Genomic DNA, 16,160 nt, shown 5'->3' with positions numbered 1-16,160 from the left:
AGAGAGGAAGGGAGAGAGGGAGAAAGAGATAGAAACATCAATGATGAGAGAGAATCATTGATTGGCTGCCTCTTGCATGCCCCCTACTGGGGATAGATCCCACAACCCATGCATGTGCCCTTAACAGGAATCAAACCCAGGACCTTTGAGTCCGCAGGCACTATCCACTGAGCCAAACCAGCTAGGGAACATATGCATGTATTAAATTGGGTTCTTTTCTCTTGCTAATTTACCTCATGTCTATGTGCTTATTAGACCAGCCAGAACAACCTTAGTAGAGGAAAGTTTGTTCCTCCCCCACATCAGGTTACCCATGTCTTCTGTCAGACTTGGCTACAAACGGGATATTCTCATGACCCTCTCTTCAGGTTTGAGTCATTTGCTAGAGCAGCTCATAGAACTCAGGGAAAACTCTTCCATTGGAAAGCTTATTAAAAGATATGATACAGTACATGGATGAACAGCCAGTGAAGAGATACAAAGGCCAGGTCTGAGAGGGTCCCCAGCGCAGAACCTCTCTCCGTGGAGGTGAGGTGCAACACTCTCCCAGCATGGAGGTGTTTGCCAACCTGGAAGCTCTCCAAACCCTGTACTACTGGGATTTTATGGAGGCTTCCTCATTGGCATGATCAATTATTAATTCCATTCCCAGCCCCACTCCCTACTCTGAAAGATGTGGAGATAAAATGGAAAATTCCAAACTTCTGGTAATGGAATGGCTTGGTCTTTCTGGTGACCAGCCCTTATCCAGTAGCCCATCCAAGGTGCCTCAATAGAACAAAAGATGCTTGTAATCTTACTTAGGAATTTACAAGGGTTTGGGGAGCTCCGTGTCAGGAACCCGGGCAGAGATCGATTTAGTATATTTTCTCTTATCTCACAATAGTATTATCATGAGGGTCAAATGCAATGTGGTTAAATTGCTCAGAATAAAAAAAAAAAGTGCTCAATGCTATTATTACTAATTTGGCGGTTCTTTCTCTTGTTATAATTATTACTTAAACAATGACCCATTCACTGAGCTAGGAACAATGAGAGGAAAAAGTTTTAAAATTAGCCACAGGAATGTAAAGTACAGCTATAGGGAATCCTATATAATAAAAGGCTAGCACTTTAATGGTGTAATGACCAGAATGACTGATTGACCAGTCGCTCTGAGGTGCATTGACCACCTCTAGGTCCCTCCCCCGAGCCCGCAGGCTCGGATCACTGGATGGCCAACAGGGAACCATGGGGAACTGGGCTGGGTGGCGGCAGGGTGGGACTGGGGACTGGCGAGCAGGTGGAAGGCAGACCTCTTGGCCCCTCCCCCTGGCCCGCAGGCTCCAATTGATCCTCAGTTTCTTCAAAGGAACGTGGCACCTCCACTGTGCAGCCTCCCAGGATGCGGACTCACTGCTCTGAGAGGCTCTGGAGTGGGGACTTCAACGACTTTAGCGCCTGCAGCAACCCTCAGCCTTCACTGCTGGTAGGTGGACAGAGAACATCAGCTTTAAAGCACATACACCCTCCTCAGGAAGAATCCACCACCTCCCTACTCCACAGCTGCTTCTGGGTCTGCAAGAAACTGCACATGCTCCTCCCTGTGGGATGGGTGGGGCCAGAGTCTGAGCTGAGAGGTTCCACGATGCGATGCAGGAGGGGCCGAGCCAGTCAGCTGGGTCAGTGTAGGGACAGAGGGAGCGAGGGAGAGAGGGAGGGAGGGGAAAGGGAGGAGGAGGGAGGTCAGGGCATGAGCAAGGGGGGAGCTCTGACTCCCTGGACCTCCTCCCACAGGCATAGCCCTTCCTGGTTGAGTTTCCCACATCATTGTTAGGGTTTTGGCTGGTGACACCAGCTGTGAAAGGATTCACAAGGGAGAGAAGTGACAGGTGTAGAGAGAGGGCATTTATTTTACTTCTTTAAAGGGAGCAAAGGGCCAGGTGCCCTTTGATGGCACAAGGCACCTAAGGCAGATTGGGCTGTTCTTTTGATCGCTGGATGGCAAATGAGGAACAGGGGTGAGTGGCCGCAGTGGAGCTGGACTAGGGACTGGCGAGCTGGCGGAAGATGGCCCTGATCACAGGCTAGGCCTAGGGACCCTACTGCACACGATTTTGTGCACTGGGCCTCTAGTATAGTCAATAATCTATAATAATAAAAGCGTAATATGCTAATTAGGCCGGACTTCCTTCTGGATGACCTTCCAGACGAAGCCAGGGCTGTGAGGGAAGCCTGGGGCCTGGGTGCCAGAGGGAAGCCTGTGCCAGCACCTGGGGGAAGGAAGGCCTACTTTTGCACGAATTTCATGCATCGGGCCTCTAGTATTGTAATAACTATTAATGGCATCACATGGGTACTAAACATGAGGAGAATCTCTTTGTAAGGTGTATAAATGTCTAACCTCTTTGTTGTATACCTGAAACTATTATAATACTGCATAATTGAAAAATAAAAACATATTTTTAAAAAAAGAAATTGATACTTTTAGGTTTAGCCATGCCGAGTCTGAAATGCCTGAGTCACAACATGAAATTCCCCAGCAGGTCATTGCATATGTGGTCCTGGAACTGCAGCTAGACAATATGGGTTGGCCATGTGTGAATTTGGGGGCCGTCACCTTGGAAGTGATGGTTGATTCATCAAATTTGGATAAAATCACTCAAGATACATACAGATAAGAGCCTTGAACTAATGCCTGACAATTTTCAATATTTAAAGCTGAGGCAGAGGAGCCTGAGAGGTGAACTTTAAATGATTTCAAGCTCAGCCCTAGCTGGTATGGCTCAGTTGGTTGAGCATCATCCTGTGCACTGAAGGATTGCAGGTTAAATTCCTCATTAGGGCACATACCTGGGTTGCAGATTCAATCCCCAGTCAGGGTGCTTACAGGAGGCAACGGGTCGATGTTTCTCTCTCTTGCATTGATGTTTCTCTCTCTCCCCCTCTCTCTTCCTCTCTCAAAAAAATCGATTAAAAATTTTTAAAGTAAAAATAAATTATTTCAAGCTCAATGGCAGTTCTTAATGCCTTGTACAGAGTGGTTATATAATAAATATGTATTTCATTAAGAGTAGAATTGATAATCATGTTACATTGAAAACTGATTAAAATTCTGCTCAGCTTCTCTTCCTGCTAATCCACATAATCCAATCAGCTACCTTCAGATTTTGTTTCCTCCACCCAGTCTCTCAGGCAGCAGTTTGAATATTTTCTTGGCTATATTCTAAATGCATTTCTGTTACTAGTATATATACCCACATTCTCTTCCCCACCTTATATGAAGAAAGGCAGGAAATGTGGCTCCTGCAGTTCCATGAAGAATGATCTCTCCTTCCTCCTTGCTTCCCAGCACCTGACCCAGAATGTGTAGACCAGATGTGTCCAATAAAATTTTCTGCAGTAGCCAAAACCGGTTTGGCTCAGTGGATAGAGCGTCGGCCTGTGGACTGAAGGGTCCCAGGTTCGATTCCGGTCAAGGGCACGTAACTTGGTTGCGGGCACATCCCCAGTAGGGGGTGTGCAAGAGGCAGCTGATCGATGTTTCTCTCTCATCGATGTTTCTAACTCTCTATCCCTCTTCCTTCCTCTCTGTAAAAAATCAATAAAATATATTTAAAAAAAAATTTTCTGCAGTAATGGAAATGTTTTTTATCTGTTCTATTATGATTGCCATGTGACTATTGGTTACAGTGTGGCTATGTAACCAAAGAACTAAAATTTAATTTAATTCTATTTTAGTTCATTTCAATTTAATTAGTCACATGTGACTATTGCCTACTATATTGGATAGTACACAGAAGATACTGAAAAATATTTATTTCTTGGATGACAGCTAGAAATATTAATCGTTAGCAACTCCTTCCAATATAGAACTACAGTCTCCCCTTACTTCTAGCAATAAGAGGGCACAATGGCAGAAACAGATAAGTAAGTTCTAAGAATTAGAGTTAGAAAGATAAACTTTATGGATGCATATTACAACTTTGCTTGCAACCAATGTTCTAGAGAATGAATAAACTAATATGTACACATGCAAACAGACTTTAAGCAACTATACAACAGATTACACTGGGATTTCCCCAGGCCAGTTATGCCAGTAGCAAGGCCCACTTCCTGAGTGTGCAACCTGTGCAGTCACACATGTCACCATACTTAGTGAGTTCACTTGGCCTCATACTTTGCTATCACCATCTTGAAATTCTTAATAACTTTTTAACAAAGGGCCCCACATTTTATTTTGCACTGGGTCCTACAAATTTTGTACTTGGTCATGGCCACAGCATTTTGGTAGAAGGCCTATTAGAAATTAACTTTCAAAGCTATGCCTTTTCATGTGTTTGTTTGTTGGTATTTAATAACTACATAAACTCAATAAAGTGACTGACTGATCATCCATTTCTGTACAATACTCTCCTGAATAGCTTTTTTCTGGTCTCTAAAAGGTGAAGAGAGGGCATGACAGCATGAGTTGCAAGGACTGGCATCTTTTTGTTGTCATACAGCTATCCAGAAAGCTGGGGAACTCAGTGACTACAATCACTTTGCTACCTAACTTACAGGAAACTATTCTTATATAATCATACTAGAGGCCCGATGCACGAAATTCATGCAAGGGGCTTGGCCCTTGCAGCCCTGGCTTTGTCTGGAAGGTCATCCGGAAGGATGTCCAGAAGGACATCCAGTCTAATTAGCATATTATACTTTTATTATTATAGACTAGAGGCCTGGTGCACAAAATTCCTGCACTCTGGAGGGTTCCTCAGCCTGGCTTGTGCCCTCTCACAGTCTGGGACCCCTCGCTCCTTACCAGCTGCCTGCTCGCTGCTCCTTAGTGCTGCTGCAGAGGCGGGAGAGCCTCCCACCACCGCTGCTGTGCTCACCAGCCATGAGCCCAGCTTCTGGCTGAGCGCACTGACCACCAGGGGTCAACTCCTGTGTTGAGCATCTGCCCCCTGGTGGTCAGTGCGCATTATAGTGACCAGTTGTTCCACCATTTGGTCGATTTGCATATTAGGGTCTTATTATATAGGATAATTCAAGATTCTATGTCATAGCTAGGATTCACTAAATCACTTCTCCCTCAAAGAAAGTTAATGGAGTGGCCTTTCTATAGTTCTCTAAACATAGTGGTTTTCAGAATGCTTTAGCTCTGAAATCCATATATGTCTAAAACACATAAATTTTTTATGTACATCAGAGAAGAAGAATGCTCATTTGGTTTATAAGTATCAGATGTGACTCAGATGTTAATTAAGTATATAAGGATAAGTGATTCATATTTTTTATCCACAATAATACTTTCTAACAAGCAGTTTCATGAGTTAGTTCCTAATGGAATTAAGTATGAATGCTCCAAAATTAAATAAGTACAAGTAAGCTTAAGTAACCAACTGATCCCATACCTAAAGACCTAAGTTATGTAACCGATACAGAAGAAAGTGTATTATATCTTACTCGACTCCTAATACACAAGTGGCAAATATTGGCACACATGCTCCCATTCTCCCCCTGCATGATGGCAGGCATCTCTAACAGATCATTGTACTCATGCCTTTGAACATGGTCTCAAAATCTACCCACAAGAGTACACCAAGGAGTCACTACCAGTCAATTGGTGTTGGCATCAAAGATGAAACTGCAGAATATATATTTCATAACTTCTAAAAGAAATATTTATACTCAAAAACTTCTAGGCATATCCAAGAAGCTCAGTGAACCACAAGTACAATAATGGTAGAAGTATGCACCCAGATGTATATCTCATAGTTCAAATGCTGAAAGCCAAAGATAAAAAGAAAATCTTGAAAGAAACAAGAAAATACCTTAACACTTACAAGGGATCTCCAATAATATTAACAGTTGGCATCTCACCAGACACAATTGAGGCAGAAGGCAGTGGGATGACATATTGTAAATGTTGAAAGGAAAAAAAAAATCAACCAAGCATCTTTTATATCTTTCAAATATGAAGATGAAATGAAGACATGGGCAGATAAACACTGAATTTGTTGGTAGCAGACCCACCTTACAAGAAATATAAGTTCTTTAGGTTGAAAGCAAGTAATCTCAGACAGTAATCCAAATACACACACACACACACACACACACACACACAAACAAAAAATACCAGTAAAGTGGGGCATGCAAGAGGTAGCCAATCAATGACTCTCTCTCATCATTGATGTGTCTCTCTCTCCCTCCCTCTACCTTTCTCTCTGAAATCAATAAAAATAATTTTTTTTAAAAAAAGACCTGAAAACCTAAAGCATTGTTAAAAGAAATTTTAAAATAACTAAATAAATGGAAAGATTTCCCATGTTCATAGACTTGGGTGGGACAGAAACTGGGTGGAGGGAAACAATCTATACTAATAATAAAGGAATGTGCAAATTGTCTGGAATGCCGTCACGTAACAATCAATCAGGACGGGGGCAGGGCTGCAACGGAAAGCTCTCAGCATGCCTGCGCCAGGGGTCTGAAAGGCGCAGAGAGAAAGGGAGAGCAGATAGGCATTTAGGGTGATCAGGCAAGGAGGGGAGAGCAGATAGGCAGTTAGGGTGATCAGGCCAGGAGGGGAGAGCAGATAGGTAGTTAGGGCGATCAGACCAGGAGGGGAGAGCAGATAGGCATTTAGGGGGATCAGGCCAGGAGGGGAGAGCAGTTAAGGCCATCAGGTTGGCAGGGGAGCAGTTAGGGGCATCAGGCAGGCAGGCAGGTGAGCAGTTAGAAGCCAGTGGTTCCAGATTGTGAGAGGAATCTTGGATTGGAGAGGGTGCAGGAGGGCTGAGGGACACCCACCCCCCGTGCATGAATTTCATGTACCAGGCCTCTAGTGAGGTGATAAAGGGGGACATCTGTAATACTCTCAACAATAAAGATTTTTAAAAAATAAAGAAATAGGAGAAACCAAGATGGTGGCATAGGTAAGCACCTAAACTGCTGCCTCACACAACAATTTCAAAACTACAACTAAAAGACAGAACTGACACCATCCAGAACCACAGGAAAGCTGGCTGAGTGAAAATTCTACAACTAGAAGGAAAGAGAAAAGCTCACAGAGAATTGGAGGTACGGCAAAGGGTCTTTGTGCGCGCAGAGAGGAAGGGCGGCTGAGAGCCTGGCTGACTTTCTCTGGCGGAAGGGGGAAGGAAGCCCCCGACCGCACTGAACCCCAGTTCTGACTGCACTGAACCCCAGTTCCAGGCGAGCCCCTGGGGACCCACACTCTTGTGGGGGGAATCTGGACTCTCGGGCTGAGACTCGGGAGCCGGGGAAGGCGGAGGTCTGAAGGCGCGCGCGTGCCAGTGTGCACAAAGGCTGCAGAGGTTGCCACAGGCTTTCCCTAGTGGAAGGGAGTCGGAGGCTCCTGACTGTACCGGGCCCCAGTTCTAACTGCACTGAACCCCGGTTTCAGGCGAGCCCTTGGGGATCCACGCTCTTGTGGGGGGAGTCTGGACTCTCGGGCGGAGACTCGGGAGCCGGGGAAGGCAGAGGTCTGAAGGCGCGCACGTGCATGCAAGGGCAAGGCTGACGGGAAGCCAAGACTGTCTGCTCCGCCCTAAGACTCCACCCCATCCAAGCTGAGCACAGAGGCTATTGCAATTTGGCAAGTCTAATACTATAAGGCTGTCTCCAGCACCGAAACTTCTCCCAGCATAGGCACAGCTGATCCTTACAGCCAACTGGCCTGGAGGTCAATTCCTCCCAGTAATACCAACAACAATCAAGACTTAATTACAACAAGGCTGTACACACAGTCCACATAGGGGTGCACCAAGAGTGTCCACCTCAGGTTAACTGGGGAGGCCGACCCACTGGGCCATATAGAAAACCTAGCACACAAATCTACCCTACCAACTCAGGGAAGCAGTGAAAATGCGGCATCAAAGAAACAGATCACAAACGAAAGAAATGGAGGAAAACAAACAACTGGATATAGAATTCAAAACCACGGTTATAAGGCTTTTCAAGAATATCCTAGAAAAGGCCGATAAATATAACGAGACCCTCGAAGATATGAAAAAGGACCAACTAGAAATTAAACATACACTGACTGAAATAAAAAATATTATACAGAGACCCAAAAACAGACTAGAGGAACACAATAATCAAGTCAAAGAATTGAAATACAAAGAAGCAAAAAACACTCAACTGAAAAAGCAAAAAGGAAAAAAAAAAACCAAAAAGTTGAAGATAATGTAAGAAGACTCTGGGACAACTTCAAGCGTACCAACATCAGAATTATGGGGGTGCAAGAAGAAGAGAGAGAGCAAGATACTGAAAACCTATTTGAAGAAATAATGACCGAAAACTTCCCCCACCTGGTGAAAGAAATAGACTTACAAGTCCAGGAAGTGCACAGAACCCCAAACAAAAGGAATCCAAAGAGGACCACACCAAGACACATCATAATTAAAATGCCAAGAGCAAAAGACAAAGAGAGAATATTAAAAGCAGCAAGAGAAAAACAGTTAGTTACCTACAAGGGAGCACCCATATGACTGTCAGCTGATTTCTCAACAGAAACTATGCAGGCCAGACGGGAGTGGCAAGAAATTTTCAATGTGATGAATAGCAAGAACCTACAACCAAGATTACTCTACCCAGCAAAGCTATCATTCAGAATTGAAGGGCAGATAAAGAGCTTCACAGATAAGAAAAAGCTAAAGGAGTTCATCACCACCAAACCAGTATTATATGAAATGGTGAAAGGTATTCTTAAAGAAGAGGAAGAAGAAAAAAATAAAGATAAAAATTATGAACAACAAATACATATCTATCAACAAGTGAACCTAAAAATCAAGTGAATTAAAAACCTGAGGAACAGAATAATCTGGTGAATATAATAGAATCAGGGGCATAGAAAGGGAGTGGAATGATAATTCTCAGGAGGAAAGGGGTATAGGGGGTTCAGGAAGAGACTGGACAAAAATCATACACCTATGGATGAGGACAGTGAGGGGGAGGTAAGGGCAGAAGGTGGGGTGGGAACCGGGTGGAGGGGAGCTATGGGGGGAAAACGGAGAAACAATTGTAATAATCTGAATAAAGATTTATTTAAAAAAATAAAATAAAATAAAATAAATAAAAATATAAAAATAAAGAAATAATTTTTAAAAAAAACCACACAGAATAGAGAGTCCAGAAATAAACCCATGCCTATATGGTGAATTAATATTTGACAAAGAAGGCAAAAATATAAAATTGGGTAAAGACAATCTTTTCAATAAATGGTGCTGGGAACATTGGACAGATACAAGAAAAAAATGAAAAGCCACCATCTTGCACCATATACAAGAATAAACTCAAAATGGATTAAAGACAAATGTAAGACTTGAAACCATAAAAATCCTAGAAGAAAACATAGGCTGCAAAATCTCTGACATTTCTCAGAACAAATTTTTTTCTGACATATCTCCTCAGGCAATGGAAACAAAAGAAAAAGTAAACAAATGGGACTACATCAAACTAAATTTTGATGCACAGCAAAGGAAACCATCAACAAAACAAAAAGAAACCTACTGAATGGGAGAACATATTCACCAATGATATATCTGATAAGGGGTTAATATCCAAAATTTATAAAGAACTCATTCAACTCAAAACAACAAAAAACAAGCAATCCAATTTAAAAATGGGCAAAGGACCTGAATAGACGCTTCTCCAAAGAGAACATACAAATGGCCAATAAACATATGAATAGATGTTTAGTGTTACTAATCATCAGAGAAATGAAAATTAAAAACACAATGAAGAATGAATTTTTTTTTTTAGCCACTTTGCTGTATATCTGAAACTGGTGTAGAATGGTATTCAATGTAAACTGTGGTTGAAAAAAATTATAAACAAATAATTAAACAAACTACAATGAGATATCACCTAACACAAGGGTCCTCAAACTTTTTAAACAGGGGGCCAGTTCACTGTCCCTCAGACCGTTGGAGGGCCGGACTATAGTTAAAAAAAAAAACTATGAACAAATTCCTATGTGCATTGCGGGCCCAGGACAAGTCGGCTGCTAAGCAGGACAGGCAGCGGCACCCGGCGGGCCAGATAAATGTCCTCGGCAGGCCGCATGTGGCCCGCGGGCCGTAGTTTGAGGACCCCTGACCTAACTCCTGTCAGAATGGCTGTCATCAATAAATCAACAAACAAGTGTTGGTGAGGATGTGGAGAAAAGGGACCCCTCATTCACTGTTGGTGGGAATACAAATTGGTACAGCACTATGGAAAACAGTATGGAGGGTCCTCAAAAATGTTAAAAATGGAATGTCTTATGACCCAGTGATTCTACTTCTGTGTATATATCCAAAGAAACTTAAAACACCTATTTGAAAGAATATATGCACTCCTATGTTCATTGTAGTGTTACTTACGATAGCCAAGATATGGAAGCAACCCAACTGCCCAACAAGAGACAAATGAATAAAAAAGAGGTGGTATCCTAATATATAAAAACCCAGGGTCCGTAACATCCAAAACAACCAAAGGCTCGATGGACTGGAAGTCAGTGCTGGGTTGCCATGGAGAGCCAGCACTGACTGCCGAGGGGGCTGGGGATCAGGCCCGAAGAGAGGCCTGGAGAGAAAAGCAGGGTCTGATCTGTAGCCTCTGTGGCAGCTATTGATCAGCACTTGCCTCTCTCTTTTGCTCTGGGCCTGGCCAGCAGCCGCCCCTCTCTTTCTCTCGGGCCTCCTCTGGGGCTGCTGATCAGCCCTGCCTCTCTGATCAGGCCCATTGATAGGCCCAGAGATGGTAACTGGCATAGACAACAACCAATCAGAACCAAATCTGGGTGAAGTGCGAGGAGCCAATGGATGCCTAGGAGGCGGAGCTTTTGACGCTGACTGGCATAGAAACCAACCAATCAGAACATAATCTGGGTGGGCTGTGAAGGAAGAACCTAAGGTGGGGCCTGAGGAGGGGTTTTAAGGGCAACAGCTGTTTGGTGTAAGGTGTAAAAAAGCGGTTCAATTTTTTAATGACCAGTTTGGCAGTATAGTGCATATGGCTGGCTATCAGTCCAGATATAGGGATTATGTATTTTTGTCTGCCAAGAGCATCTCCTCCTGATGAAAAAGGCTCCCCCCCCCCATTTAAGCAAGCCTATCCTATATGATCTATCTATACTACTAAAATGGTAATATGCTAATTAGACCGGGTCAACCAGCCATCTTTGGACGTCTGACTTCCTTGTGGACAAAGCCATGGTGGTGGGGGCTGAGGCAGAGGCTGTTAGGGATAATCAGGCCAGCAGGGGAGGGCAGTTGGGGGCAAGATCAGGCTGGCAGGGGAGGGCAGTTGGGGGCGAGATCAGGCCTGCAGGGGAGGGCAGTTGGGGGCAAGATCAGGGCAGCAAGAGAGGGCCGTTAGGGGTAATCAGGCAGGCAGAGGCAGTTAGGGATGATCAGGCCAGCAGGGGAGAGCAGTTGGGGGCGAGATCAGGCCAGCAGGGGAGGGTCATTAGGGGCAATCAGGCAGGCAGGCAGGTGAGTGGTTAGGAGCCAGCCGTCCCAGATTGTGAAAGAGATGTCCCTGATTGGAGAGGGTGCAGGCTGGGCTGAGGGAAGCCCCCCATGCACAAATTTCGTGCACTGAGCCACTAGTATCCTATCTAATAAAAGGGTAATATGCAAATTAACTGTCACTCTGCTACAAAGATGGTGGCGCCCATAGTGGCTGGGGCAGGATGCTGGCATCGTAGCCCTGGCAATGAGGCCAGCTTCCTAAGCCGGGCTGCAGAGGAAGGGAGGGCCTCTGGGCAGTGGGCACATGCCAGGGGTGGGAGCAGCTTGGAGCATGCCCTTACCCCAGTGGACAGGTCTCGGCAGCAAGTGAGCAGCGGAGAGCTACCAGCGGTGGTGGGTGTGGTGGCCCAGCTGCCGGGAGGCCGGCTTTCGGCTGCTGGGGCCTGCACTGAGGCGACTGGTGGTGCAGGCAACTGCAGGGGTGCTGGGAGACATGGGACTGCAGCCCAGGAGGCGAGGTGCTGGAGGACCTGGCCATCACCGTCCCGGCACTGAAGCTGCCTCCTACAAGATGTATCCTAGCCTAGGTGTGCGGGAAGCGGGTTCAGGGAACCTCTCCCTTTGCGGCCCCCAGAGCCCAGGCTGGCCAGTGCCCCAGAGGAGACCCCCGCCAGGACAGGGAGGCATGGCTGGCCTCCAAATCGTGGGCGGCCCTAGCCCAGGCTGGCCAGCACCCCAGAGGATACCCACTCCAAGATCGGGAGGCATGGCCGGCCTCCAAACCGCCAATGACCCTAGCCCAGGCTGGCCAGCACCCCAGAGGAGACCCCTGCCAGGATCGGGGGTGTGACTGGCCTCCAAACCGCCAGTGACCCTAGCCCAGGCTGGCCAGTGCCCCAGAGGAGACCCCCACCAGGATTGGGGGGTGTGGCCAACCTCCAAACTGCCAGTGACCCTAGCCCAGGCTGGCCAACGCCCCAGAGGAGACCCCTGCCAGAATCGGGGTCATGGCCGGCCTTCAAACTGTGGCGGCCCCTAGCCCGAGGAGGCCTCCTGGCCGAGGACGTCCGAGTCTGTTCTTGACATAGGGCCGGGCTCTCCCCGCAAGCGACTCGGAAGCCACCATTGTCTAACTGCCAGTCTCTGGGAGATGGGAGTGCATCCACTGTCCACCAAAAAGTAGGACCATCAAACCGTTCAGTCTCAGTGCAGGCACAGGTCTGTGGCTGATGGGGTGGAGGCCAGACCAAAACCAAACAGCAGAAACACCCTGCCCACCTGGGCGGGTGCAGCTGCAGTCCACTCGGGCCTGGGTAGTGTAGAAAGCGCTACCTTCTCCCAGGTCCTGTGCTGGCACCACTGCCTCACTCACTCTCAAGCCCTGCTGAGTCCTGACAGGGAAGTGTGTAGAGCATCCTGAAGGAGTTGTACCATTCTGGGTTCTTTTGCCCAAAGACACCCTTTGGGATGAATTCAGAGCCACATCTCACTTCCCATGAGACTAGAAGAACCATGTAAAAGGATTTTGACAAAAGCTTTCCACATCTCTGTTTATTCTTTTGAATCCATAAAATGACCTTAAAAAAAGCATTCGGGCCCTGGCTGGTTTGGCTCGGTGGATAGAGCGTCGGCCTGCAGACTGAAGGGTCCCGGGTTCGATTCCGATCAAGGACATGTGCCTTGGTTGCGGGCACATCCCCAGCAGGGGGCGTGCAGGGGACAGCTGATCGATGTTTCTCTCTCATCGATGTTTCTAACTCTCTATCCCTCTCCCTTCCTCTCTGTAAAAAAATCAATAAAAAATATATTTAAAAAAAAAAAAAGCATTCGGGCCACCTAAGAGAGAATGCACTTTCTGGCCAGAGCACGCAGGATTCTTTTACCCAACAGGTTAAAGGAAGCAGAGAGCTGGCACAGTGGAAATGGCCCTCATGCCCTATGAAGAGACCATGGGGAATGGGGTTGCAGAAATTCCATAAGCCTCTTGCCACCTTCTCCTTTGCAAACCACACCATCCAGATCCACCAGGACTGGAGGCAACTGGTAGTCACAGCCATGGTTTGGGACGTGGTAAGCAAATCTTGGGGGCCTCTGAAAACATCTGCAATTGATTATAAGACTGGTCTTTATTTAAAAAGAAATAAAAGAACAGCTTTGTTGAGATCTAATTCATATACTGTACATGTCACCTAAAGTGTACAATGAACTGTTTTTTTAAAGTAAATTCAGAGTGGTATAACCATCACCATGCTCAATTTTTAAATATCTTCACGACCCCATCCCCTCCAAAAAAAATTCTACCCATTAGAATCATTTTCCTGATCATCTTCCCCAAAATAGATAGCATTTTAAGGGTGGGTAAAGGAAAGTTGAGGGAAGTTAAAATACTGCACAAAGGATATTGTAAAATGACAAAGCCCAAAGTGAAGATCATGTGTTTTCTTTAAAAAAAATTTTTTTTTTTTTTATTTCAGAGAGAAGGGAGAGGGAGAGAGAGATAGAAACATCAATGATAAGAATCACTGATCAGCTGCCTCCTGCAGGCCCCTACTGGGGATTGAGCCTGCAACCCAGGCATGTATGTGTCCCTGACCAGAATCAAACCTGGGACCCTTCAGTCCACAGGCCAATGCTCTCTCCATTAAGCCAAAGCGGCCAGAGCCTTGTGTTTTCTTTAAGTTCTGCAGGTTGTAATGGTCCCCAAATCTATACTAATAAAAGGGTAATATGCTAATTAGAGTAGTTGCCTTCCAGACATCCTTCCAGACAAAGCCGCAGTGGCTGCAAGGGCCAAGGCTTAGGCAGCCATGGGCAGCTTCAAAGGGCTGAGGCTCAGGCCAGCAGTGGCAGCATCAGCGGATAATGGGGGCGGTGCTCCCAGAGGGAGGCCAGACTGGGGGCCAAGGCACAGGCAGTTTGGGGTGATCAGGATGATAGGGGAGGGCAGTTGGGGGCTATCAGGCCAGCAGGGGAGGGCAGTTGGAGGTGATCAGGCCTGCAGGGGAGGGCAAGGTAGGGGCAATCAGGCAGGTAGGTAGAGAGGTTAGGGGCAATCAAGCAAGCAGGCAGAGGCAGTTAGGGGCGATCAGGCAGGCAGGCAGGTGAGCGGTTAGGAGCCAGCAGTCCCAGATTGTGAGAGGGATGTCCGACTGCTGGAAGTTAGACATCCCCTGAGGGGTCCCAGATTGGAGAGGGTGCAGACTGGGCTGAGGGGCACCCCCCCAAAGTGCACGAATTTTGTGCACCGGGCCTCTAATATATATATATATATATATACATATATATATATATATATATACACACACACACACATATATATATATATATATATATATATATATGTATATGTATATATATATATATATATATATATATATATATACATATATATATATATATATATATACACATACATATGCCAAACAACCAGAACAACCCAAATGACTGGAATGACCAGTTGCTATGATGTGCACTGCAGCCAGCCAACCAGCCCAATTGGGGGTCAGCCCCTCCCCTGGCCGGCCCGGCCCCCAGTTGGCCTCCCCACCCTGATTGGGGGAGGGTCCAGCCAGCCAACCACTGGTGGCCCCTCTCCATGGCAGGCCCACCCCCAATTGGCCCCCACCACCCTGATTGAGGGTGGGGCTGGCCTGCCAACTGCCCGTGGCCCCTCCCCCTGTCTGGCTGTGGTCCCTCCTCTGGCTGGCTTTACCCCCGATTGGCCCCCCACCCTGATTGGGGGCAGGGCAAGTTGGCTAACCTCCTGCATCCCCCCTCCCCTGACAGCCCGGCTCGATCGGCCCCCATTGGTGCAGACAAGCCAGACCCCACCTGTGCACAAATTCGTGCACCAGGCCTCTAGTATACACTGAGTGGCCAGATTATTATGATCTCTGAACACATAATAATCTGGCCACTCAGTGTGTGTGTGTGTGTGTGTGTGTGTGTGTGTGTGTGTGTGTATTAGAGGCCCAGTGCATGAATTCGTGCATGGGTGGGGTCCGGCCAGCCTGGCCAGGGGGAGGGGACATGGGCGGTTGGCTGGCCTGCCTGCTGGTCAAACTCCTGGTCAAGGGGACAATTTGCATATTAGCCTTTTATTAGATAGGATATACACTGAGTGGCCAGATTATTATGCATTCAGAGATCATAATAATCTGGCCACTCAGTGTATATATACAATGGAATGTTACTTGGCCATAAACAATAATTAAATCTTACCATTTGTGACAACATGGATGGACCTAGAGAATATTATGATAAGTGAAGTAAGTCAGTCAGAGAAAAACAAATCCCATATGATTTCACTTAGATGTGGAATCTGAAGAACAAAATAAGTAAACAAGCAAAACAGTAATAAACTTATAGATACAGGGAATAGAATGCTGGTTGCCAGAAGGGAGAGTGTTTGCAAGACTAGGAGAAAAAGATTAAAGGATTAAGTACAAATTGGTAGTTACAAAATAGTCACAGGGATGTAAAGTACAGCATAGGGGAAATAGCCAATAACATTGTAATAACTATGTATGGTGCCAGATGGGTACTGGAAATATCAGGGGACCACTTTGTACAGTATATGATTGTCTAACCACTATATTGTATACCTGAAACTAATCTATACTAATAAATATGCTAATTAGACCGGATGTCTTTCCAGACAAAGTCACAGTGGTGGGGGCCAAGGCAGAGACAGTTTAGGGGTGATCAGGC

At 46.1% G+C, this 16,160-nt stretch overlaps 1 protein-coding gene across 1 annotated transcript in view; it reads right to left on the bottom strand.

Annotated features, from left to right (window-relative positions):
• GALNT8 (polypeptide N-acetylgalactosaminyltransferase 8) overlaps nt 1-16,160 on the bottom strand; it is a gene marked incomplete at its 5' end in the record, with an annotated part of 56,441 nt that overhangs the window by 32,774 nt on the left and 7,507 nt on the right. The window lies entirely within an intron of this gene.

This window comes from Plecotus auritus, assembly GCF_963455305.1.
Source record: "Plecotus auritus genome assembly, chromosome: 3".
Classification (NCBI taxonomy): Eukaryota; Metazoa; Chordata; class Mammalia; order Chiroptera; family Vespertilionidae; genus Plecotus; species Plecotus auritus.
This window is presented reverse-complemented; position numbering and strand designations above follow the sequence as displayed.